Source organism: Myotis yumanensis, unplaced genomic scaffold (assembly GCF_028538775.1).
Source record: "Myotis yumanensis isolate MYYU_CA2020_CCGP unplaced genomic scaffold, mMyoYum1.0.hap1 SCAF_11, whole genome shotgun sequence".
Taxonomy (NCBI): Eukaryota; Metazoa; Chordata; class Mammalia; order Chiroptera; family Vespertilionidae; genus Myotis; species Myotis yumanensis.
Window position 1 is genome coordinate 10022953 of NW_027223762.1, and position 25298 is coordinate 10048250.

At 37.6% G+C, this 25298-nt stretch overlaps 1 protein-coding gene across 9 annotated transcripts in view; it reads left to right on the forward strand.

The window, feature by feature from the left end:
* Positions 1 to 25298, forward strand: part of NCOA1 (nuclear receptor coactivator 1) — a 178658-nt gene that overhangs the window by 36797 nt on the left and 116563 nt on the right. For all 9 annotated transcript variants that reach the window (XM_070428782.1, XM_070428779.1, XM_070428781.1 and 6 more), the window contains one exon: positions 19491 to 19623. The gene's annotated coding sequence lies outside the window, so the exon portion shown is untranslated. Of the gene's footprint in view, positions 1 to 19490; positions 19624 to 25298 lie in introns of those variants that run through there.

The following is a 25298-nucleotide window of genomic DNA, read 5'->3' on the forward strand; positions in this document are numbered from 1 at the left end:
CTGTTGGTGGGAATGCAGACTGGTGCAGCCACTATGGAAGACAGTATGGAGTTTCCTCAAAAAACTAAAAATGGAACTCCCATTTGACCCAGTAATCCCACCTCTAGGACTATATCCCAAGAAACTAGAAACACCAATCAGAAAGGATATATGCACCCCTATGTTCATAGCAGCCCAATTTACCATAGCTAATATTTGGAAACAGCCTAAGTGTCCATCAGCAGATGAGTGTATTAAAAAACTTTGGTACATCTACACAATGGAATACTACGCTGCTGTAAAAAGAAGGAATTCTTACCATTTGCAACAGCATGGATGTAACCGGAGAGTATTATGCTAAGCGAAATAAGCTAGTCAGAGAAAAGATAAATACCACATGATCTCACTCATTTGTGGAATATAATGAACAACATACTGGTAAACTGATAAACAAAAATAGATTCAGAGACAGAGAAGCATCAATTGAACCGACGAACCTCAGAGGGAAGGTAGGGGAGGGTGGGGGTAAGGGGGAGAGATCAACCAAAGGACTTGTATGCATGCATATAAGCCTAACCAATGGAACAGACATCAGGGGGGTGAGGACATGAGTGGGGGGGCAGGGGGGACAGTGGGCAGATAAGGACACATATGAAATACCTTAATCAATAGAGAAGAAAATCTAAAAAACAAATAAAATATACAATTCCATGGCTTTTAGTATATTCACAAAATTATACAACTATAATCAATAATACCTGGCTATTTCATTACCCCAAAAGAAATCCCATGGAATCATACAGTATGTGACCTTTTATGTCTGGCTTCTTTAACTTTGCATAGTATTTTCAAGGTTCGTTCATTATAGAATATGTTAGTACTTCATTCCTTTTTGTGGCCAAATAATACCCTGTTGTATGATATACCACACTTGGTGTATTTGTTCAACTGTTGAACAAATATTTAGGTTATTTCTACTTTTTGACTGTCATGAATAATGCTGCTAATAACCTTCATGTACAGGTTTTTTCATGGACATATGTTTTCCTTTCTTTTGGTTGTATACGTAGGAGTGGAATTGCTGGGTCATATGGTAGCTCTGTGTCTAACATTTTGAGGAACTACAAAGTTTTCCAAAGTGGCTGTACCATTTTACATTCCTACCAGCAGTGTATGAGGTTTCTGAGTTCTCCATATCCTTGCAAATATTTATTATATGACTTTTAATATATATTTTTTAAAATATATTTTATTGATTTTTTACAGAGAGGAAGGGAGAGAGATAGTCAGAAACATCGATGAGAGAGAAACATCGATCAGCTGCCTCCTGCACACACCCTACTGGAGATGTGCCCGCAACCAAGGTACATGCCCTTGACCAGAATGGAACCTGGGACCTTTCAGTCCGCAGGCCGACGCTCTATCCACTGAGCCAAACCAGTTACGGCTTTTTAAAATATTTTTGATATTTTTATTTATTTCAGAGAGGATGGGAGAGGGAGAGAGTATTAGAAACATCAATGATGAGAGAGAATCATTGATTGGCTACCTCCTGCACAACCCCTACTGGGGTTCGAGTCCGAAACCTAGGCATGTGCCCTTGATGAGAATCGAACCTGGGGCCCTTCAGTCCGCAGGCTGACGCTCTATCCACTGAGCCAAACCGGCTAGGGCTAGTATATGACTTTTTAATTTTAGCCATACATTGTAATTTTGATATGCAAAATTGATGTTGGTAGAATCATGTTTGCAGATGACATGATACCGTACATAGAAAATCCTAAAGACTCCATCAAAACATTATTAGACTTATTAAATGAATTGGCAATGTAGCAGGATACAAAATTAACGCCAAGAAATTTATGGCATTTTGTGAACTTACAGAAAGAGAGATTAAAAAGACAATCCCATTTATGTGCCCGCAACCAAGGTACATGCTCTTGACCAGAATGGAACCTGGGACCTTTCAGTCCGCAGGCCTGAAAGGTCATAAGGACACATATGAAATACCTTAATCAATATAATAAATATTTGCATATAGAGTCCAGCCTCTTATCTGAGTAGAGCCCTCAGCATCTGAGACAGAAGGGCTTTCACCTTCTTCCTGGACTGTGAGATCATTAGTTCTAGATGGTGAGCAGTTATTAGGTTCAGCAATTTCTCTGGCCAACTCTAGAAGCACTTAGTATATGTAAGGACACATTTATATGTACTATCAAATGAACAGGCCCCTGGAACTGTGTGGCTCTGGGTCTGTGACTAACTTATTCTTGTATAAAGGCAGTCATAATCCATAATCCATAATCCCTAATGACTGAGATGTTGAGCATCTTTTTATATGCTTATTGGCCATTTGCACATCTTTCATAAAGAAATGTCTATTTCAATCTTGTGCCCATTTTAAAATTTGGTTGTCTTTTTATTATTAAACTTTGAGAGTTCTTGATATAAGTCCCATATCAAATATATGACTTGCAAATATATTTTCCCCATATGTGGATTGTATTTTTACTTTCTTGATGGTGAGCCCATTGAGGCACAAAAGTTTTACATTTTGATGAAGTCCAATTTATCTATTATTTTTCCTTCTTGAGCTTTTGGTGTCATAGCTAAGAATTCTTTGCCCAACTCAAGGTCATGAAAAATTAATGCCTATGTTTCTTTTCTAAGAGCTTTGAGTTTTATTACTTACATTTGGGTCTTTGGTTCATTTTTAGTTAATTTTTCTATATGGTGTGAGGTAGATTCCAGTTCTTTTTGCAGTAGAGATAAAGTTCATTATCTTCTAATATACACATCAGTAAGACCTTTCATGTTCACCACATTTAATATTTTAATCAATATGTGATTTTCTGCCACTTCATTGGTTTCACCTTTGACTCCCTGCTAATGAGTATTTTGTGGGTCTTAAATGGAATTTCTTTACCAAAGCCATATTCACCTTTGCACTTATCATAAAATGTCAGAATTAGGAGGAAGTTTATTGATCATATAGAGTACAGCCTCTTATCTGAGTAGAGCCCTCAGCATCTGAGACAGAAGGGCTTTCACCTTCTTCCTGGACTGTGAGATCATTAGTTCTAGATGGTGAGCAGTTATTAGGTTCAGCAATTTCTCTGGCCAACTCTAGAAGCACTTAGTATATGTAAGGACACATTTATATGTACTATCAAATGAACAGGCCCCTGAAACTGTGTGGCTCTGGGTCTGTGACTAACTTATTCTTGTATAAAGGCAGGCATAATCCATTTGACCAGTTTAGTTGAAAAATAGCATATTTTAATTTCTTGGCAATAACATAGTCACATAAGCATTGGTAATAGTCTTCATTTTTATTTGATTGAACTCTGTGGAGCAAATAATATTCTAGTCTCTATAGCAATTGTGACTTAAATGAATAATATTGACAGATTAATAAAATTAGGATACTGGGTAATAAAATGTAAACATAAGTAGAAAGTTAAGTTTTTTATGGCTTAGATTTCGGTATTGAAAAACATCTATGGTCATTTAGTAAAAAGTAAACATGATATTAAGTTTAGTATAATGAGTGTCAGGTGAATCTGCAAAACTAATAGTTATATTAACTATTCATAGTTTAAAGAAGAGATCGTACCAATTCATTGAAAAAAAGAAGCAAGTGTGCAAGCCAGAAGGGAGCTTATCATATCTTGACCCTTGCTCAAATTCGGGGCATCAGAGTACGTTATAGCTGTCAGATCTAGTTTAACATTGAGAAAGAGCTTATCTTTTATTTTAAAAATATTATTATTAAAAAAATGTTTCCTGTGAGATTTCTAAATTATTAAAGGCACATTTAGGAATAATTTATTTTAGGGACATTTATTTTGGCACCCTTTGTTAAATTTACTTCTCCTTTGGTATTTTGATAGCTTAAAGGTGATTCATGTTATATTACTTGGAGGAAGGCTAGCTTGCATTCTTGCTTGTTTTTGTCCCCCTGTTATGAAAGGAAATTAGAATATTGTGGAAAATAGGGAAAATATTTAAAAATAAAAGGAAGAAAAAAAGCACAGAGCAAGTAAAATAAGCAAGTAACTAACCATATCTTCTCCTGTCTCTACACAAAAGCTATTAATATTTTGGTGGACTTCTGAAGTTACAGTCTGGATTTCTAATTTATTCAGAATTTTTTGGGTGTTTTTTCCAAAGCAAATAATTACTCTTTAATTCATTGGATCTGGAGTTAAAAACAAACAACAAACAAAAACAAAGATCAAACAGAAACTCTCAGTGAATCTCCTTTAAGAAAGAAATTCTTCATTTTGTCACTGAGGAAGTTCTGTCATTCAGCCAGCTGGTAATGTCACCCTTTGAGTAGTTTATAACCTCCTATGTGCTGCCTCTTGGTGGTGAATAGACTGAGCCTTGCTCTGCATGTTATAAAGGCATGATGGGCCCTGACCTATGAAATATATTTTTCCTCTTTATGAATATGAATAGGTTTTTCCTTTATTTGAGGGAGAGTGGAGACAAAAAGTTCATTAAACTGCAAAAAATTATATGTCATTGTTGTTAACTGAACCTAACTAATGGCCACCCTTGTGAAATGTTAGTAATGATTATATTAGTAGAGATACACTTAAAAAAATTTGATCTAACCCCCTTTTAATTCTCAGTCTGGTACCTGACCTTTTTCTCTCTTCTCCTACCTGTTAGTGTCATCTTCCTCCCTTTCTCTGTTACTCCCTCAGTTTACATTGCTGCTAAACCCTTTCCCCCCCAATGTAATCTCCTCTTTCTATCCAGCTTATTTTCATTTTTAAGATATCTTTTTATACCAGTGATTATTTCCTGTACACCCCCCTCAACCACACATACACCCATTTTGTTTGGACTACAGTGTTGTTATTATCTGTTGAGTTTGAATGCTTTAATGATAGCATGTATTCTCTGCAGTAAGATATAGGCCCCACTTCTTCCTATTGGCTTTAACTTCTTATTTACACTTTTGGTACTTACTGGTAGGCTCTGGCAGGGATTAACTCCAAATTCTAAAACTAATAAAATCTAAAACTTTAACACTTCTACCACAAAAAAAAAAAGCATAGTGTAAAACTTTGTGACTATGAGTCTAAAGATTTCTTAGAACACAGAGGACATGATCCTTGGAAAAGAAAAAACATAACTTGGGCTTCCAGCGAAGTTAAGAACTTCCAACCTTTAAAAGACACTGTTAAGAGTATGAAAAAACAACTGTCAGAGAAATGTAAATCCAAACCAAAATGAGATACCACTTCACACCCTCTGGGTTGGCTAGAATTTAAAAAGTCAGATAAAAACAAGTGTTGACAAGAATGTGGAGAAATCAGAAGCTGCTGATGGGAATGTAAAATGTTGCAGCCACTCTGGAAAGCATTCTGGCAGTTTCATGAATATCTCTCATACTCCTCCAAGTCTTTGCTCAAATCTCACCTTGAGTAAAGGATGTGTACTTATATCATCCTATTTAGCGTCACAAGTTTCCCCCTCCCTTCCCCTTTACTTAACATTCCTCTTCCCTCCTACATGTTATCTTCTAACCACCCCCAGTGCATACCACCTTCTAACATACTATATAATTTACTTATTTTATTGTTTACCTCTCCCCACTGAAATGTAAATTCTATGAGGGCAGGGTCGAGTAGTGTCTAGCTTAAAGTAGCCTCTCATTAATTATTTGTTGCATGAATGAATGAAAACTGGGACTGACTCCAAATTCTCTTGCCCTTAATCACAGTGATATACAGCCTCTCAAACATATATTTTTGAGTTTTCATGATGACTTTGTTTTTATAATGATGATTCAATAACTATACTACTTCATCTAGTTGTACTATATTTAAATTATTGATATTTAGTTTATTTCTGAAAGATAGAGCTACTCATTCAGCAAACATTTAGAAGCCTTTAGTATCAGGCTTTGTGTGACAGCTTCATAAAGATAAAGAAAATATGGGTCTTGTCCTCAGGGAAATCTCAGACTATAATGGCAGTAGATATGTCAACAAGTATTGTAATGATATCTGATAAGGGCACATATTAGAAGCATTTTGAAGTTACAAAGAGAGTACACCAGTTGTAGTACCCAACTCTGTGGGAGCTAGAGGTTGGATCCTGATTTGGGGGTGGTGTAGAAATGGGAGGAAGGGCACCTGATTAATAAGATGCTATAATGAAAATGTACACTGAGTTATGGTTTTGGCCAGGTATTAAAATAGATTGGAAGTAGGCTAAATATTGTAAAGGATAAAAAGGTTGAAGTAAAACTTTAATTAATAACAGTATAATAATGCTCTCTCATAATTTATAGGCTAACACATTGTAATTGGAGGATAAATCTTGCTTTTAAAGAAAGATCTGAGAGAAGTAATATATTTAAATTGCATTTACCTTAAAATATGTAGTACTCATACCCTTAGGTGAGGGTAAGATTGAATTTTTAGAATTTCTTTAAACTATAAACAGTGGGTGTTATAAATTAATAGTTATAAAGTGAACACATGTTCCAGGCACTCTCTTAACATTTTGCATATGTTAATACAGAATAATATATTTTACCTTAATTATATGTATGGTCAAGCTATGATCATCTGTAGGTAGATTATTTGCATTTGGGGTATTCATTCATTTCAAACGACAACTTCATTGACTGCCCTTCTATCTTCTCATCAATATCCTTCTCCCATTTGTTTTTACTGTATCTGACCAGCTTTAAAAAATCATTATTTATTATTATACTTATTATTTATCATCTTTTTAAATTTTTTATATTTCAGTTACAGTTTGTACTCAACATTATTTTGTGTTAGTTTTAGGTGTACTTTATCATCTATTTTTATTTTATTTTATTTTATTTTTTTAAAATATATTTTATTGATTTTTTACAGAGAGGAAGGGAGAGAGATAGAGAGTTAGAAACATCGATGAGAGAGAAACATCGATCAGCTGCCTCCTGCACATCTCCCACTGGGGCTGTGCCCGCAACCCAGGTACATGCCCTTGACCGGAATCGAACCCGGGACCCCTCAGTCCGCAGGCCTACGCTCTATCCACTGAGCCAAACCGGTTTTGGCTATCATCTGTTTTTAAAGCTGTTAAATAGATTATGTCTTTCTACTGCATTTGTTGATATTTGATGGGTCATAATGAGAGAGCAAGTGTCATGTAAGCCTGAGAAAAGTATACAGACTCATTTTTCTTAGTCTTATTTCTTAATTTCCTGCTTAATATTTCATTTATCCAAGGTTTTTCTCCAATTACAATTTAATCATTTATATAAGTACAATTGGAAGTCATTTTTCCCAGTCCTACTTAATATCACAGACTCCTTCCCCTGCTCTCCAGGAATACAATTCTTAGAAACCATGGGGTTTTTAAGTATTTGAAGACTTAGAATTAGAGGAAAATTATGGGACAGAATCCATTTATGGGAGCTGATTTCAGAGAAGGCAGATGATGGACTTTACACAAATATATCTTCACCAACATTGTCTGATGATTTTTTAATTTCACTTTGTTATGTTGCCTGAAGTTCTATTAAGCATTAATTTGGATAGGTAAATACCTGCTTTTTAGATACCTCTGGTTAGGTTAAGAGTTTATAATAATTTTTATAAATTGTTCTAGTCCGATTGCCTCTCCACTTCTAGTTGTCATATTTAGTAGTTTTGATTTAAACAAAAGAAATGATCAACTTGTTTACCAGTAAGAGCTGGAAAAGGATCATTGTTTTAAATATATATTTTAAAAATTGATTTTAGAGAAAGAGGAAGGGAGAGTGAGAGAAAGAGATATATAAACATTGAGGAGAGAGAAACATTGGTAGGCTGCCTATTGGGGATTGAGCTCACAACCCAGGCATGTGCCCTGATCGGGAATCGAACTAGCGACCTCTTGGTGCATGGGACAGCACTCAGCCAACTGAGCCACACGGGCCAGGCAGGATCATTGTGTTAATAATTAAATTCATCTTGGTATTTATGTTGTGACATTTTAGTGAGTGAATCTTTATTGTGACTAACACTATAGAATTTTTAGCTAATCAGGGATATTTATTTTGGGAAAGCAGAAAAACCTGTTTCTTACACTTTACTTTTGCAATAATATGTCCCTGGGTATATGTTTCATATTTTTGGCTTTTGTCCAGCTTGTCTCAGGTGGCTTATTCTTTTCTCCTAGTGAGGCCCATTGTTCTTAATCTAGCTTTTGTTTTCACATAGGTACTTCCCACTAGTTTATAGTCTGTATGCAGATTAACTGTAATAACATGCATTATTTTAGTCATTCTATCTCAAGCAAAGTTAGTTTGCATTTTCCTTTCACTTCGTTCAGTACTTCCTTTAAAATGGTCAAGTCCAGAGTTCACACATATTTAAACTTGGATATATAGGACTTTGCAAATCTCCTCAGTGCTGGTAGGTAAAGGAGAGACTGAAATACCTCTTGGAGGTGGAAAAGTAAGAAAAAGAAAATGCATTTGTAAATATTTTAAATAGAAAATATCTTTTAAAAGGGGTTGAATGATTGCTGTGTAGCCAAATTCTTGTGGGGATTTTTTATATATCAGGTTTCTTGATAGCCTCATCTCAGCAGTGTTAAAGTCTCATAATAATAATAAAAAAAATTATTCTACAGCCTCCTTAATGTTATGGTGCCAGACTACCTAGAGTGGCCATGATGGATTATTCAGTTGAAAACTATCTTTGCTAATTTTTTGTTTCTAGGCTAGGGAGATGGGAACAACCCTTTTACCAAAAACCAACCAAACAAACAAAAAACTGACAAAAACCCATTCCCCTTCCTTGAAAGCCCACAAATATCAGCATTGGAAGGTAGTCATGGTTACAAAAGATCACCCAGGTAGAATGTCGAGAGAGAACAGGTGATTTAGGTGAAAGATCTTAGGAACATACATCTAAAATGAGAATTCTCCTAATAAGACTTTCAGAAGAAATGACTAAAATCATAGGACCAAAAATTTAGGAGAGTGTAAGCTAACAATTCTGAAAACATTATGCATGTACAATAGTGTGAAATAGATGGAGAGTGAATTGTGCGATCCAGGTTTCTCACTTTTGGAGAGTGAGGTTACAGATAGCCATGCACAAGGGAAATGCTAGAGCCATATAGTCCTGGGTTGGAGTTAGAGACATCAGTATGAACTCATGTTTAGCTTAATATAGATATGGATGCAGACACATTATAGATATGTATGTATATGGATACAGCCACATTATAGATATGGTCTAGTGTACAGACATATTTTCTAGCTCTGTCTACTGAAAGGACCTAGATATAATGACAGCCCAGTAGCATTGAGCATACCAAGTACCCAAATTTTGATTTCTAATACTGTTGTCCAGCAAAAAGGACTAAAGCTCCTTGGAAAATGTCTGATTCCAGCACTGGGGCAGGGAAGATACAAATGAGCAGGGACCATTTTGTATTGCTGGAAAGTAAGAAAATGCTTAAAATCCAAACGAATAGGGTCTTGGCAAGAAAGATAGAGTGCCATTCTGAAAGTGTACCCAATGACCAAAGCTTGAACAATCTGAGCAACAATAAGTAATATAATATTGGGTTATAACCCAAGATATATGGTAAATATCCCTAAATCCATGCTGATTAAAATATGTGATTGAATAAATAAGTGCCCCCACTTATTTATCTCGTACAGAGGAATTCCAGGTAATATATGCAGACACTTCCCTCCTTCAAAGAGGTGGAATTTAATTCTCTAGCCCTTGACTGTGGGCTGTACTTGGTGACTAAAAGGGAAGGATGATTTCTATAGATGGTGTTTAAGTTTACATAAGTCAAGGGCCAAAGTATTTTCAAGGGATAAAGCACTGAAGAATATTGGTGATCTCAGTTGGAGCAGTTCTAAGAGAAAGGTAGATTTGGGGCTATAAATATATATGATTCTAACTTTAAGCAACCTTATAGAGTATTAAATTTTTGTGTTCTTATTAGAAGAATTAATCACACATTGACAGCTACTTAATGTCTATCAAAAGCTCACTTAAAATATTAGATATAAGAAGATAGTTTAATGAGTATCTTATATATTCAGCTAGTTTCTTGTATTAAGTCTCAGAGAACAAAGTATCAAGATCATGCCACTCAGTCACCCTGACATGAAAATGCCTGTACCTGTACTGAGTTCTGATTTAATGACATGCCATCTGCCTGTATAGAATCTATCTGTAAGGAACATCATTTGAATGATGTGTATTTTCTAAAATCATACTTGAAATTATAGTCCAGTAGTTTCATTGTTCTTTGTATAAATGCATGAAGTTCAGATTAAAAAAATTACATGTTTTCCTCTTATCAAAAAATGAAAACTTTTAACCCTGAAAACAGACTCCAATTTGATACTCCGTGTTTATAATATGTTGATATCATGAACTTGATATATCGTCTGTGTCAGTTGCCTATTGTCATATAATAAATCGCCTCAAACTTAATGGTGTAAAACCACTTTGAGCCCTGGCTCGGTAGCTCAGTTGGTTAGAGTGTCGTCCCAATAAACATGGTCAGGGCACATCTATACTAATAATCTATACTAATAAAAGGGTAATATGCTAATTAGACTGGGAGACCTACCCGGAGACCTTCTGGATGTCCTTCCAGACAAAGTCATGGTGGCGGGGCCGAGGCAGAGGCGGTTAGGGGCGATCAGGCCAGGAGGGGAGGGCAGTTGGGGGTGATCAGGCTGGTGGGGGGGGCAGTTGAGGGCAAGCAGGTTGGCAGGGGGGGCCAGTTGGGGGCAAGCAGGCCAGCAGGCAGAGTGGTTAGAGGCAATCAGGTAGGCAGGCAGGTGAGCGGTTAGCATCCAGTGGTCCCAGATTGTGAGGGGTATGCCCAGCTGCCGGTTTAGGTCCGATCCCCGGGATCGGGCCAAAACCAGCAGTCGGACATCCCCTGAGGGAGTCCCGGATTGGAGAGGGTGCAGACCGGGCTGAGGGACACCCTGCCCCCCGCCGCCCATGCATGAATTTCGTGCACCGGACCACTAGTACTAGTATAAGAATGCATAAATGGGTGGAACAACAAATCAGTGTTTCTCTCGTCCTCTCTTTCCTCTCGCTCTCAAATCACTGAAATATATTTTTTAAAAACCACATTGATTTATGTTTTTATACAACTCTGTGCGTCAGGAATTTGGGCAGAGAGGATTCTTCTGCTCTATGTGGCACCATCCGGGACCACTCACTCTGCTGGTAACCTGAGTGGGCTGGACAGGACAGTCTAAGAAGGCTTCATGCACATGTCGTGACTAACATCCTGTTGGTCAAGGCGTCACAAGGCCAGCCAAGATTCAAGGAGCTGGTAAATAGTCCCCATTTCTTGGTGGGTGGAGTGACGTGTATACACAGAGAGGGGAGGAATTGATGGTAGCCATCTTTGGAGAATAGTATCTAGCCATGCCAACTACCACAGTATCTTTTTTTTCCCCTCTTTCTGATTGCTATTTATCTCAGTACTACACCTTTAAAGTTCTCATTTTAATGTTTATAGATTCATCAATACACAGTATCTATTTTTAAATTTTATATGCATAGTTTTATTGTGATGAATCTCCTTTACCTTGTATTTGTAACCAATTCAAGTCCTTTTATAAATGAAGCAGGTTACACATATTAAATAAAAAGTACCGTAATTTAATAGAAAAAATTTGGAATAATGGGGGCCAAGCTGACTTCCACTCTTCTTATTGTCACTCACTATAAACTTACCTTGGATTAAGGAGCATCTAGGATTATTTAGAGTTGAAAATCCCTAAAGCATTTTTGCTTAGTTATTGGGCCTATCTTCTGAGAGTTTGTTGCTTTAGCTTAGTTTCCCTGATTTGGAAGGTTTATTAACACATGTTCATATTTTTCCTCCCTGTTAAACCTTGTGGAGCACAATCTAGGAAAGGCTATCTTAATTTTTTTTTTTTTTTTTGCATTTTATTTATTTATTTATTTATTTTTAAAGGTATTTTTATTGATTTCAGAGAGGAAGGGAGATTGAGAGAGAGAGATAGAAATGTCCTGCATGCCCCTGAATCAACCATGAACTCCTGGTTCAGAGGTCGATGCTCAACCACTGAGCAAAGCTGGCCGGGCTGATTTGCATTTTAGAAGTCTCACTCTGGTTTCAAGTCAGAGGGGAAATCCTCACACCTCTCACTTCTAAATGCTTCTTTTCTCCTTTAGTTTTTACTGGACTATCGTTCCACCTGCTATTTACTACATACTATATATTGCAATTCAACCATAAAAATTAAATATCTTAGCATAGTATTTTTGGGATAGTAACTTGTTTTTTTCCTATCCTTAGTAATTCCTAGTTCATTCTTTTTTTTTTTTTTTTTTAATCTTTATTGTTCAGATTATTACATTTGTTCCTCTTTTTTCCCCCCATAACTCCCCTCCTTCCAGCTCCCACCCCACCCTCCACCCTCACTCCCCACCCACTGTGTTCATCCATAGGTGCATGATTTTTGTCCAGTCACTTCCCGCATCTCCCACACCCCTTTTCCCCCCAAGAATAGTCAGTCCATTCCCTTTCTATGTCCCTGATTCTATTATAATCACCAGTTCATTCTGTACATCAGATTATTTATTCACTTGATTCTTAGATTCACTTGTTGATAGATGCATGTTTGTTGTTCACAATTTGTATCTTTACCTTTTTCTTCTTCCTCTTCTTAAAGGATACCTTTCAGCATTTCATATAATACTGGTTTGGCGGTGGTGAACTCCTTTAGCTTTTCCTTGTCTGTGAAGCTCTTTATCTGACCTTCAATTCTGAATGATAGCTTTGCTGGTAAAGTAATCTTGGTTGTAGGTTCTTGGTATTCAGCACTTTGAATATTTCTTGCCATTCCCTTCTGGCCTGCAAAGTTTCTGTTGAGAAATCAGCTGACAGTCGTATGGGTATTCCCTTGTAGGTAATTGAGCCTCTTTCTCTTGCTGCTTTTAAGATTTTCTCTTTGTCTTTTGCTCTTGGCATTTTAATGATGATGTGTCTTGGTGTGGTCCTCTTTGGATTCCTTTTGTTTGGGGTTCTCTGCGCTTCTTGAACCTGTAAGTCCATTTCTTTCTCCAGGTGGGGGAAGTTTTCTGCCATTATTTCTTGAAATAGGTTTTCAATATCTTGCTGTCTCTCATCTTCTGGCACTCCAATAATTCTGATATTAGTCCGCTTAAAGCTGTCCCAGAGGCTCCTTACACTATCTTCACACTTTAGGATTCTTTTTTCATTTTGCTTTTCCAATTGGGTGTTTTTTGTCGAATCTTTGGTTTGATTCTTGAGCTCCTCTGGTCTGCTATTGGGTATAATATTCTTTATTTCAGTCCGTGTATGCTTACTTTCTAGTTTCTTTATCGTAGCATCGAGGGTCTCATTAGTTTTCGTGAGGCTCTGCACCAATTTATGGCAAGCCCTCAAAATTGCGATTCTTAGCTCCATATCCTCCATTTCTGTCATGTTTTTTTGTCTCCGCATTTTTTATGCTTTCTTGGTGCACCCCCTTGTGGTCTCTGTGCGCAGTCTTGTTCTAGCCAAGCCTTAATTGTTGTAGTTAACACTAGAGGGATTTGACCACCAGGCCGACTGGCTGTAGGAATCAGCTGTGTAGAAAACATCTGTCTTCTGGGGAGGCGCTAATCCAGCCTTTGCCTGAGGCAATTGGCAAATGGCTGTGCACAGGGCCTGGGCGGGGCGGGCTCAACAGGGCGGGGGGAGGGAGCCGCTATGGCCGCTCTCAGTCCGTCCCCAGGGGCTCTGCCTCTCTGTCCCCACAACCGCTGCAAACCTCGGAGGGGCCGTAGCCAGACAGTCCCGCTTCTCCCGTTTGAGTCTGGGTCCCTAGAGACTCGCCCGGATCTGTAGCCCAGAGTCTGAGACTCACTCCTGATTGAAAACGACAACCGCGCCCTCAGCCGCCAGCCCGCTTTGCGCGCGCACCACCTCACCACCGCACCACCATACCTTTAAATTTTCCACACTACGCCTCCTCTGAGCGTCGGAATGCTGTTGTTTTTGCTTCTAGTTGAAGAGTCTCTCCTCAGCCAGCCTTCCTGTGGTTCTGGTTGATGTCCGTTCCGACTTTTAGTTGTATTTTTGAAGTGGTTGTTTACAGCGGCAATCTCCGGTGTTTACCTATGCCGCCATCTTCGATTCCTCCGGCTATCTTAATTTAAATCCAGATATTCTTTGACTCAGTAATTCCACTTCATGAGTGCACAGATATGTTTTACAGCATTGTCAATAGTGGCAAAATATTGGTAACAACATAAGAGTCCATTAATAAGAGACTGGTTAAATGAAACATGATGGTTTCATAAATATAAAATTATGAAATTATTAAAAGGAAGTATGAAGGATTTTTATAAAGAATGATATGAGCCCTAGCTGGTTTGGCTCAGTGGATAGAGTGTCGGCCTGTGTACCGAAAGGTCTTGGGTTCGATTCAGATCAGAGACACATGTCTGGGTTGCGGGCTCGGCCCCCAGTTTGGGGTGTGCAGAGGCAGCCAATCAATGGTTCTCTCTCATCATTCTCTCCCTCCCTCTCTGAAATCACTAAAAATATATTTTTAAAAAATACATATTTTATTGATTTTTTACAGAGAGGAAGGGAGAGGGATAGAGAGTTAGAAACATCGATGAGAGAGAAACATCGATCAGCCGCCTCCTGCGTACCTCCTACTGGGGATGTGCCCACAACCAAGGTACATGCCCTTGACCTGAATCGAACCCGGGACCTTTCAGTCTGCAGGCCAATGCTCTATCCACTGAGCCAAATCGGTTAGGGCTAAAAATATATTTTTTAAAAAAGAATGATATGAAATAAGCTTTAAGATGTATTAAGTATTTTAATATGCCACCATTTTTTAAAATATATATGTAAATGCTTTTATATAAGCAGAATAAGTGTAAACACACAGTGAGGGAAGGAAGCTGGGTGATTGCGGGAAATTTCTATTCACTGTAACCCTTTTGTACAGTTTACTTTTGTACCAGGTACACATATTAACTAAAAACTAACTTTCAGCCCTGGCTGGGTAGCTCAGTTGGTTAGAGCATTGTCCTGATAAGCCAAGGTTTTGGGTTTGATCCTCGGTCAGGGCACATATAAGAAACAACCAATGAATGCATAAATAAGTGGAACTACAAATCTTTCTCCATAAATAAGAAAATTTTAAAAATAAAAATTAACTTAAAAAAATGCTCTGATAGTTTTATTTCATTTGTTGGTTATCTTCTTGTGTAAGGCAGAACATTGGAAGCTCTATTCAGAGAGTAGTAGTCTAGCTTTAGGGAGCCTAAAGGAAAGATTAAACACATGTACCATGTAACTAGGCTCCTTGATAGGAGTTTTTGTTTTTTGCATTGTCCAGATATTTTGCCCATTACTTGTATTCGATTGCTTATTTTCTTACAATTGTATTAAAAAGTTCTTTATATTCCAGAAACAAGTTCTTTAATAGGCATTTGTTTTGCAATTATTTTCTCCAAGTCTGTGGCTTGTCTTTACATTTTCAGAACACTGCCTTTTCAAGAGCAGAAGTTTAAAATTTTAAGTTCAAAATATACAATTTTTTCTTCATGGTTTGTGCTTTTGGTGTCATATCTAAAACTCATTGCCTAACTAAAGTTGGCAAACTACAGCCCATTCAGGCCACTGCTTGTTTTAGTACGTAAAGTTTTAATGGAATATGGCCATGACCTAATGTTTACTCATTGTCTATGCTGCTTTCATGCTACAATGACAGAGTTTTGTATTTGCAACAAGACTGTATAGCCTACAAAGTCTGAAATGTTTACTGTCTTGCTCTTTGCAGAAAAAGTTTGCCAATTCCTGGATCCCCAAAATTTGTTCCTTTGTTTTCTTCCAGAAATTTTGCATTTTAAAATATTTAGGTGTATTTGTATAAGATAGGACATGAAGGTTGAATTTTTTTGCTTGCTTTCCTTTTTTACCACATGGATTGTCAGTTGTTCTAGTACCAAAGTTGTAACAAAGACAATTATTTTTCCATTGATTGACCTTGATACTTTTGTTGAAAATCAGTTGACCATAAATATGTAACTCTGTTTCTGGACAGTATCTTCTCCATTGATTTGTATGTTTATCCTTATGCCAGAATTACAGTGTCTTGATTCTATAGCTTTATAGAAAATCTTGAGACCAGGTAGTGTAAGTTTTCCAACTTCGGTCTATTTCAAAATTCTTTTTTAGTATTCTAGTTTCTGTGCATTTACACAAATTTTAGAATTAGCTTGTCAGTTTTTACAGAAAGCCTGGTGGAAATTTAATTAGGTTTTACATTAAATTTATGAATTAACTTGGGAAGAATTGATATCTTAACAATATTGATTGATCTTTGAAAATAGTGTTTCTCCATTTATTGAGGTCTTTGATTCCCTCACTTGGTGTTTTGTATTTTTGAGCACACAAATCTTGCATTTATTTTGTTATATTTAGCTTAGATATTTCTTTTTTAAAAATATATTTTTATTGATTTTTAGAGAGAGAGGAAGGCAGAGGGATAGAGAGATAGAAATATCAATGAGAGAGGAACATCATTGATTGGCTGCCTCCTGCATGGCCCCCACTGGGAATCAATGCCCTGACCAGGATTGAAGTGGGGACCTCCTGGTTCCTAAGTCGATGTTCAACCACAGAGCCAAACCAGCTGGGCCTTAGGCATTTCTTTTTTGATGGCTAATATAATTGTTACTATTTTTTAAATGTCTACCATGTAGAAATACAATTATAGTATGTTGATCTTGTATCTGCAATATGCTTAGTTCACTTGCTGGCTTTAGTGTTGGATTCTTTAGGGTGTTCTATATAGGCAATCCTATCACTTGTGAAAGAAGACTTCTTTAGGTTTTTATTTCTTTCTCTTACATTATTATACTTGCAGTGCAGTACAATGTTGAATAGGAGTTGTGAGAGAGATATTCTTGCCTTATTCCCAGTCTTAGAGGGAAAACATTTCGTCTTTCATGATTATGTCTGATATCAGTTATAGACTTGTAGATTCATGTGCTATGCTGAGGATGTTCCCTTCTGTTCCTACTTTTCTGAGAGTTTTGAGTCATGAATGGCTGAGTTTTTTCTAATTTTTTTTGCATCTATTAAAGTGATCACTTACGTTTTAGTCTGTTGATATGGTGAATTAAATTGATGGATTTTTTTTTCTATTGAACTAATATCACATTCCAGGGATAATATTATTTGAATATAATACACATTGCTTTTTATAATATTGCTGGATTTATTTTTCTAATTTTGGTTAAGATAGTGTGTGAGAATTAATATTATTAGGAAAACTGGTGGGCAGTTTGGAATACAATTTAGATTAGATCAGACATCATTTGGAACGAAGGATCCAAACAATTAGCCCACAGAAAAGTGAAAATCAGACTATTTATCTGCTATCAGAAATTTATAAGCAGAGACATAATAAAATAAATGAAAAAGACAATGGTAGACAAATCTGGCCACCTAAAATAAAAACTATTAAAAGCCAATAATAGACTAAGAAAACGTTAAAAGTAAGTGAAAGAAATAGTATCTTCACATTATAAACAACCTACACAAATGTTAATAAAAACAAGAAGACCTCTCTCCCATCTGCCCCCTTCCCTCCCCATGGGCCTGCGAGAGGGAGAGTGGCAAAAATTTGGAAAGACAGTGTGAGTTATGGGAGAAAGACCTGATTAATGGCATATAAAAGGGATACTGGATAGCATTTAGTGTCTAACTGAATTTGAAGACCCTAATATTAAATTATAGCAGGATCAGTCTACGTGTGTGTGTGTGTGTGTGTGTGTGTGTGTGTGTGTTTCAGAAGGTGATTGAGTTGCCCCAGGATTAGGAATTTGAGGGTGGTGACATGGAAGAAAGAAGGTAACATACTAGGTGGACTGATAGCTTGGGTGACAACCAAGATTTTGAGACTGGTGATAGATAACACAGCAGCTGGAGAGATGAGAGTAGGTACAGTGCATGGAAGGGATTGAGGGTGGACCCAGATTAGAAAAAAAAATAAAGTGGGATATTGAATGACAAAGAGAAGTAGAGGGTGGGGCAGTCAGATGGTGTGAGCTTGAGGGAAGGAATGGGGTTGCTAGTGAGTTGGGTCTGGAAATGTCACTGTGGAGAAGGTTGATCTACTGTCTTAGCCTTCACTCTAGAACTTTCAAGAGCCAGATTTAGACTGGTGGCTGAAAGGAGTGTTCAGTGATATGGTTGAGGGTGTAGAGGTGATTTGTTTTGCTATGTAAATGGGGTCTCCAGAGGTCTTTGAAGAAAAGATTAGCAGGAAGGGGAGTAGTGGGGGAACACATGAGTGACTGAGAAAGCATAGAGAACATTGTGGGCATGAAAATAGGAGAGAGGGTAGTTGGCCAGAATGGTTTGTGTTTTGAACAAAGTCCAAGGGTGACAAGGGTGAGAGCAAGGGTAGAATTAACTAGCAAGATTCCTGAATTGACCTGTGGTACAATGATTTTTTCTGGAGCCTGATCCACTGTGTCTTTGTGATCTAAAGGGAATAATAGTAACCCTGGGTGGTAAAGCCTAAAGCAGTTGAACTTTAATGAAAGCAGGTAGGGCTTACATTTCTTTTTTTTTTTTTTTGAATTTTTACTCTTTTTTTTTTTTTTAAATATATTTTATTGATTTTTTACAGAGAGGAAGGGAGAGAGATAGAGAGCTAGAAACATCGATGAGAGAGAAACATCGATCAGCTGCCTCCTGCACACTCCCCACTGGGGATGTGCCCGCAACCCAGGTACATGCCCTTGACCGGAATCGAACCCGGGACCTTTCAGTCCGCAGGCCGACGCTCTATCCACTGAGCCAAACCGGTTTCGGCAGGGCTTACATTTCTTAAGCATTCTCTTATATCTACAAATTCCCCACTGTTTGGCATTAGCTTTGAGGTAGAGTGGGAAGATACAGCACTACCATTAGTTTAGTGAAATCCAATTTGTCTTATCCCAAGGACAATGACCTGGGAATGAATAGTAGCCATCACATTGGGTGCTTCCTCATCATAGAGATGATCTTCTGCTGGAAACCCTGTTTCTTCCTACTTTTCCATTTTACCTAAAACTGGGTACTGAGGCTACTGTTGCTGGGATGATGTCAGCAACTCTGATGAGTGAGCTAACAGTCACCAGCCCCTTGTCTCCTTGGAACACCGGTACAAAGCAAATACCAATTTGCTGCATACCTTCTTTGGGGATCTGACTGCTTTAAAGCTAGTAACTAATTACCTCTTATCAGCTTTCTTTTTTTCACCTTTAATCTTTAATTTCAATTTTTAAAATCTTTAGGAGGGAGACGAATGGGGTTTGACATTTCTTTAACAACTAAAGCATCTGTATAAGGATCTTTGTTTGCTTGTAGGAAAACAGTGATGTGTTATAATATCTAAATTTAACCTGTAATATTTTTAGTAGACTAATTGTGTCTTCTTTCTCCTACTTTAGAGCTATCCACACTAATGGAAATGTAACTGGAACCGACTGATGAGAAAATCAAGGACCATCAGGCAAGATCGTGCAGTAGAAATTTTTGCTTCCAAATGAAGACACCAACATTTAGAAATTTCTACTTTCTAAGGTATTTGAGGCATAATTTTGTTTTAATTTGACTCCTTGGCAGTCATTTTATAATCTTGGCTTTTATATAAATATTTCAGAAGTTTAAATTTTTATGTTGGAATGGTTAGCTATTGGAGAGTTTACCCCTCTCCCCAGCTCACTTTTCCCCAAAACTGAGAAAAGATCCAGATTTTAAAAGGAGGTAATCTTTATAATTAGGAAAGTGTGTCCATTATATGAAATTAAGGTACACACCAAGATGGCGGCATAGGTAAACACCAGAGACTGCTGCCGCAAACAACCATTTCAAAAATACAACTAAAAGACGGAACGGACATCACCCAGAACCACAGGAAGGCTGGCTGAGGAGAGACTCTTCAACTAGAAGGAAAGACAATGCATACCGAGGCTCAGAGGAGGCACAGTGTGGAAAATTTAAAGGTGAGGAGGTGCGCGTGAAAGCGGGCTGGTGGCTGAGGGCACGGTTGTCGTTTTCAATCAGGAGGGAGTCTCAAACTCTGAGCTCCAGATCCGGGCGAGTCTCTAGGGACTCAGACTCAGACGGGAGAAGCAGGATTATCCGGCATCAGTTGGAACGTGAGGGCAGCTTTCTCTCCGAGGTTTGCAGCGGCTGCCGGGGTTCTGAGAAGCAGAGCCTCTGGGAACAGGACTGAGAGCAGCCATAACTGCTCCCTCCACCTGCCCTGTTGAGCCCGCCCCGCCCAAGCCCTGCGCAGAGCCATTTGTCAGATCGCCTCAGGCAAAGGCTAGATTAGCACCCCAGAAGACAGAAGTTTTCCACACAGCTGATTCTCACAGCCAGTCGGCCTGGTGGTCAAATCCCTCTAGTATTAACTACAACAGTCAAGGCTTAACTAGAACAAGGCTGCGCACAAAGACCACAAGGGGGTGCACCAAGAAGGCAAAAAAAATGCGGAGACAAAAAAACATGACAGAAATGGAGGATATGGAGCTAAAAAACACAATTTTGAGGGCTTGCAATAAACTTGAGGAGAGCCTCACGAAAACTAATGAGACCCTCGATGCTACGATAAAGAAACTAGAAATTAAGCATACACAGACTGAAATAAAGAATATTATACCCAATAGCAGACCAGAGGAGCGCAAGAATCAAGTCAAAGATTTGAAATGCGAAGAAGCAAAAAACACCCAACCAGAAAAGCAAAATGAAAAAAGAATCCGAAAATACGAAGATAGTGTAAGGAGCCTCTGGGACAGCTTCAAGCGCACTAATATCAGAATAATAGGGGTGCCAGAAGATGAGAGACAGCAAGATATTGAAAACCTATTTGAAGAAATAATGGCAGAAAACTTCCCCCACCTGGTGAAAGAAATGGGCTTACAGGTCCAAGAAGCGCAGAGAACCTCAAACAAAAGGAATCAATCCAAAGAGGACCACACCAAGACACATCACAATTAAAATGCCAAGAGCAAAAGACAAAGAGAGAATCTTAAAAGCAGCAAGAGAAAGAGGCTCAATTACCTACAAGGGAATACCCATACGACTGTCAGCTGATTTCTCAACAGAAACTTTGCAGGCCAGAAGGGAATGGCAAGAAATATTCAAAGTGCTGAATACCAAGAACCTACAACCAAGATTACTTTATCCAGCAAAGCTATCATTCAGAATTGAAGGTCAGATAAAGAGCTTCACAGATAAGGAAAAGCTAAAGGAGTTCATCACCACTAAACCAGTATTATACGAAATGCTGAAAGGTATCCTTTAAGAAGAGGAAGAAGAAAAAGGTAAAGATACAAATTGTGAACAACAAACATGCATCTATCAACAAGTGAATCTAAGAATCAAGTGAATAAATAATCTGATGTACAGAATGAACTGGTGATTACAATGAATCAGGGACATAGAAAGGGAATGGACTGACTATTCTTGGGGGGGAAAGGGGAATGGGAGATGCGGGAAGAGTCTGGACAAAAATCGTGCACCTATGGATGAGGACAGTGGGTGGGGAGTGAGGGCGGAGGGTGGGGCGGGAACTGGGAGAAGGGGAGTTATAGGGAAAAAAAGAGGAACAAATGTAATCTGAACAATAAAGATTTAATTTAAAAATAAAAATAAAAATGAATGGAAAAAAAAAAAGAAATTAAGGTACATACCGTGTGCAGATTAAGACTCAGTAAACTATGTGAGAAGAACTGAAATAAATAAATGCCAGTTTAATAATTACTTTATTTATGGCATGACCCTCTGAGACGAGCAACTGAATTCAGCACCCTGATAGAGCCTGCTCACATGATACGAGAGATCTTAGTGATTGTCCCTTAGTTTGGTTTGGAAACCTTCCTCTCCTATTCTTCTCATTTGTTGTTAAGGATTCTCTATTCTCTAAGAAGTGTCACTTTTACTCCCTATAGACTGTGCCTGGAGGGCTTTTGGGATTTGATGGGTTAGTTTCACTTGCACCAGAAAACCGAGATATGTGAAGAATGAAGTGATACTTCCAAATTATGGGGTGAGTCCCCACTCTGAAGACTACATAAGATAACTGAAAACAATCACAGGAAACAGCATGTTAATGGAAAACAAACACAGTACTTCCTATTTTTCTAAAATACATATAAATTCCAAACAGGGTAGATAGGTGTTCATGTAAAAAACAAATATTTTTTTAAATTATCTTTTTCCAAATATGCAGAAGGTATGGAAAGATAATTATTTTAGGGGATAGGTCCAAGTTGGTTGGTTCTTTGCATACATTATAAAGGTTTATAAATTAATCATGCTGGAATATAGAAAAGATAAAAATCTGACAAAAATTTATCATTTATTACTTGGATTTATTTATTTCATTTTGTTCTGTTTTGGAAGAACATATAAAGTAGTAAATTCTAAAGTAATAAAAATCCATGATATTGAAAAATTCTAAGACTGCTCCAGTTTAAAAAAATGGATTACCTTCTAGAAAGGGGTGGTATAATTTGAGTAATTTTTGCCAAAGAAAGGTTACCTCAAATCAAATAGCAGATAAAAAAGAGTTAGCTTACTTTGATGAGAGGTTTTAGAACTCTGGCAGCTGGTAGATGTATCTGTACTTTTCTAAAATTTCTTGATGTCATTTCGAATCAAATGGTGATGATTACATATATAATTTGTCTTATTATCAGAACCATTTCTCTTAACTTTTTAAATATCTTCCCTTCTTACTTTCATTTAACAACATTAGTAGAATGTCTAAGCTTTGCAAAGAACGATTTTAGATATGTGGAAGAATATAAATTATTCTATAACTTTATTATGAATGAAATTGAAAACATCTTTCATTCAGAATATTTACTCTGGGGCTAGGGAGGCTAAATACACTAATCTGAAGACCATTTAAAAGCAATTATAAAATGAACACATAAAATCATAATTTAGAACCCCTTTCTGAGTAATATAGTTAAGTTCTGTATTCAGATCTCAACAAAAGTTAAGATTAGGGAGTAGGAAGTTTGATCAGGTGAATTTACTGACTAATTGGTCTACTTAATGGTTCTACTAGAGGCCCGGTGCATGAAATTCGTGCACTCGGGGGAGTCCCTCAGCCCAGCCTGCGCCCTCTCGCAGTCTGGGAGCCCTCAGGGGATGTCCGGCTGCTGACTTAGGCCTGCTCCTTAGTGCTGCTGCAGATGCAGGAGAGGCTCCCACCACTGCTGCTGCACTCACTAGCCGTGAGCCTGGCTTCTGGCTGAGCGGCGCTCCCCCTGTGGGAGTGCACTGACCACCAGGGTCAGCTCCTGCATTGAGCGTCTGCCCCCTGGTAATCAGTGTGCATCATAGCAACCAGTTGTTCTGCCATTTGGTCGATTTGCATATTAACCTTTTATTATATAGGATTTGTAAAACTGCCACATAGCCAAATTAGGTTGCTCAAATCTTTACTTAGGGATTTCGAATTCATCAATTTCTTCTCTCTCTCTTTACTCATTTGCAAGCTTTCACAGAGTGATATCCCTATTAATATTTGTCATTTTTCCTTTTGAAAGTGAAGAAAAGTGAAAATTTTGCAGTCGTGTGCTCAGAAATTTTATATAATACATTTTGACAATATTTTCTTGTAAATTTTTTGAGAGGTCTTTAGATTTTGAGAGTGTGGGGTTTTTTGGGGTTGGGGGGCAGGTATGAAAACAAAACAAAATCAGTACGTAATTTAGGGCCAGGAACATTTGTAAGTTATGTCTTGAAATATAGTTTACATTAAGTTAAAGTGGTACCTTTTAGAAATATTTTATTTGGATTCAAAAAATCTTTGAAAACAAATTTCAACAAGGTGTACTAAGGAAATAGGTATTCTCTTGCTATAGTTTTCTCTGTGGCATGATGGAAAGAGCACACATTTCGGTTTTTCTATTTTCATGCTACCCTGGGGAATTGAATTACTGTTTCTGCCTTAGTTTCCTTTTCTATGATAGTAATTATTTTTTAGACTTGTGATAAAAGAATGTAATAAGTATAATTACATAAAATAATGCTTTTCAGTGTGAAATTAAAGAATGTTGCTGAAGACAGAAGACCACACTCCTGAAGTGTCTGTCACAGTTATTTTTCTCTTAGCAACAAACAGGTCAACTCACACTACTACTCAGAAGCTTGTAAAACCAGTTTCAAAGTTAATGACAAATACTATGCTTGGAGAGAAAGTAAAATGAGCTTTTGGCCAAAATTCCCTTATCAAAGGCATATCATCTGGAAAAGCAATTATTGTCATGTGTGCAGACTAGCAGAATTTTTATTTTTCAGTGTGATGAAAGCACTGATGTGCAAAGGACATACTAGGACTTCAGATAGATGTGTAACTGTTACCACTGAGAAATACTACACACTACTGCAGAAGAGTGTTTTGTCATTGCTTTGTTTTGTTGTTGGTAGTGGTTGATTGTTTTTTTAAGCCATTGTTGCCTGGAAAAGTTGCATTATTTCCTCTGATCCAAGCCCAGTCACTTAAACTGCAGGAAAGAAATTGCACCAGGATATCAATTCTATGAGTCAAAGAAATTGCACCATGCCGAAACCGGTTTGGCTCGGTGGATAGAGCGTCGGCCTGCGGACTGAAAGGACCCGGGTTCGATTCCGGTCAAGGGCATGTACCTGGGTTGTGGGCACATCCCCAGTGGGAGATGTGCAGGAGGCAGCTGATCGATGTTTCTCTCTCATCGATGTTTCTAACTCTCTATCTCTCTCCTTTCCTCTCTGTAAAAAATCAATACAATATATAAAAAAAAAAAAAAAAAAGAAATTGCACCAGGATATCAATTCATATCCCTCTTTTATCAGAGAGAAGAGCTGGCAATTCTGATGTGGTGTGATTTCTCATTGTGATTTAATGTTGAAGAAAAAAGTAAAAATTGTGGAAGCAAGCAATTTTTGGCCATTAAAACCATGTTTTTTCAGATTATTGTGAAGGAATGGTCAGCAAGTATATATAGGATCCTGCTTTTCCACAGTGATGTTTGCTAGCCGTGTAGTATGACAGGGCTTACATGTTTGTTAATTAGTTTTCTAGCAAAATAAATATTTATTATTGATAATTCCATGTTTCTGATCTCAGCGGGGCATGACTTAGCAAATACATTTAGTATTTCAAATAGTCAGAACTTAATTCATACTCACAGTATCATGAGTTTTAATGTTAAGGATGAGGTATGAGGATTCTATAAAAAGTCTGAATAATGGTA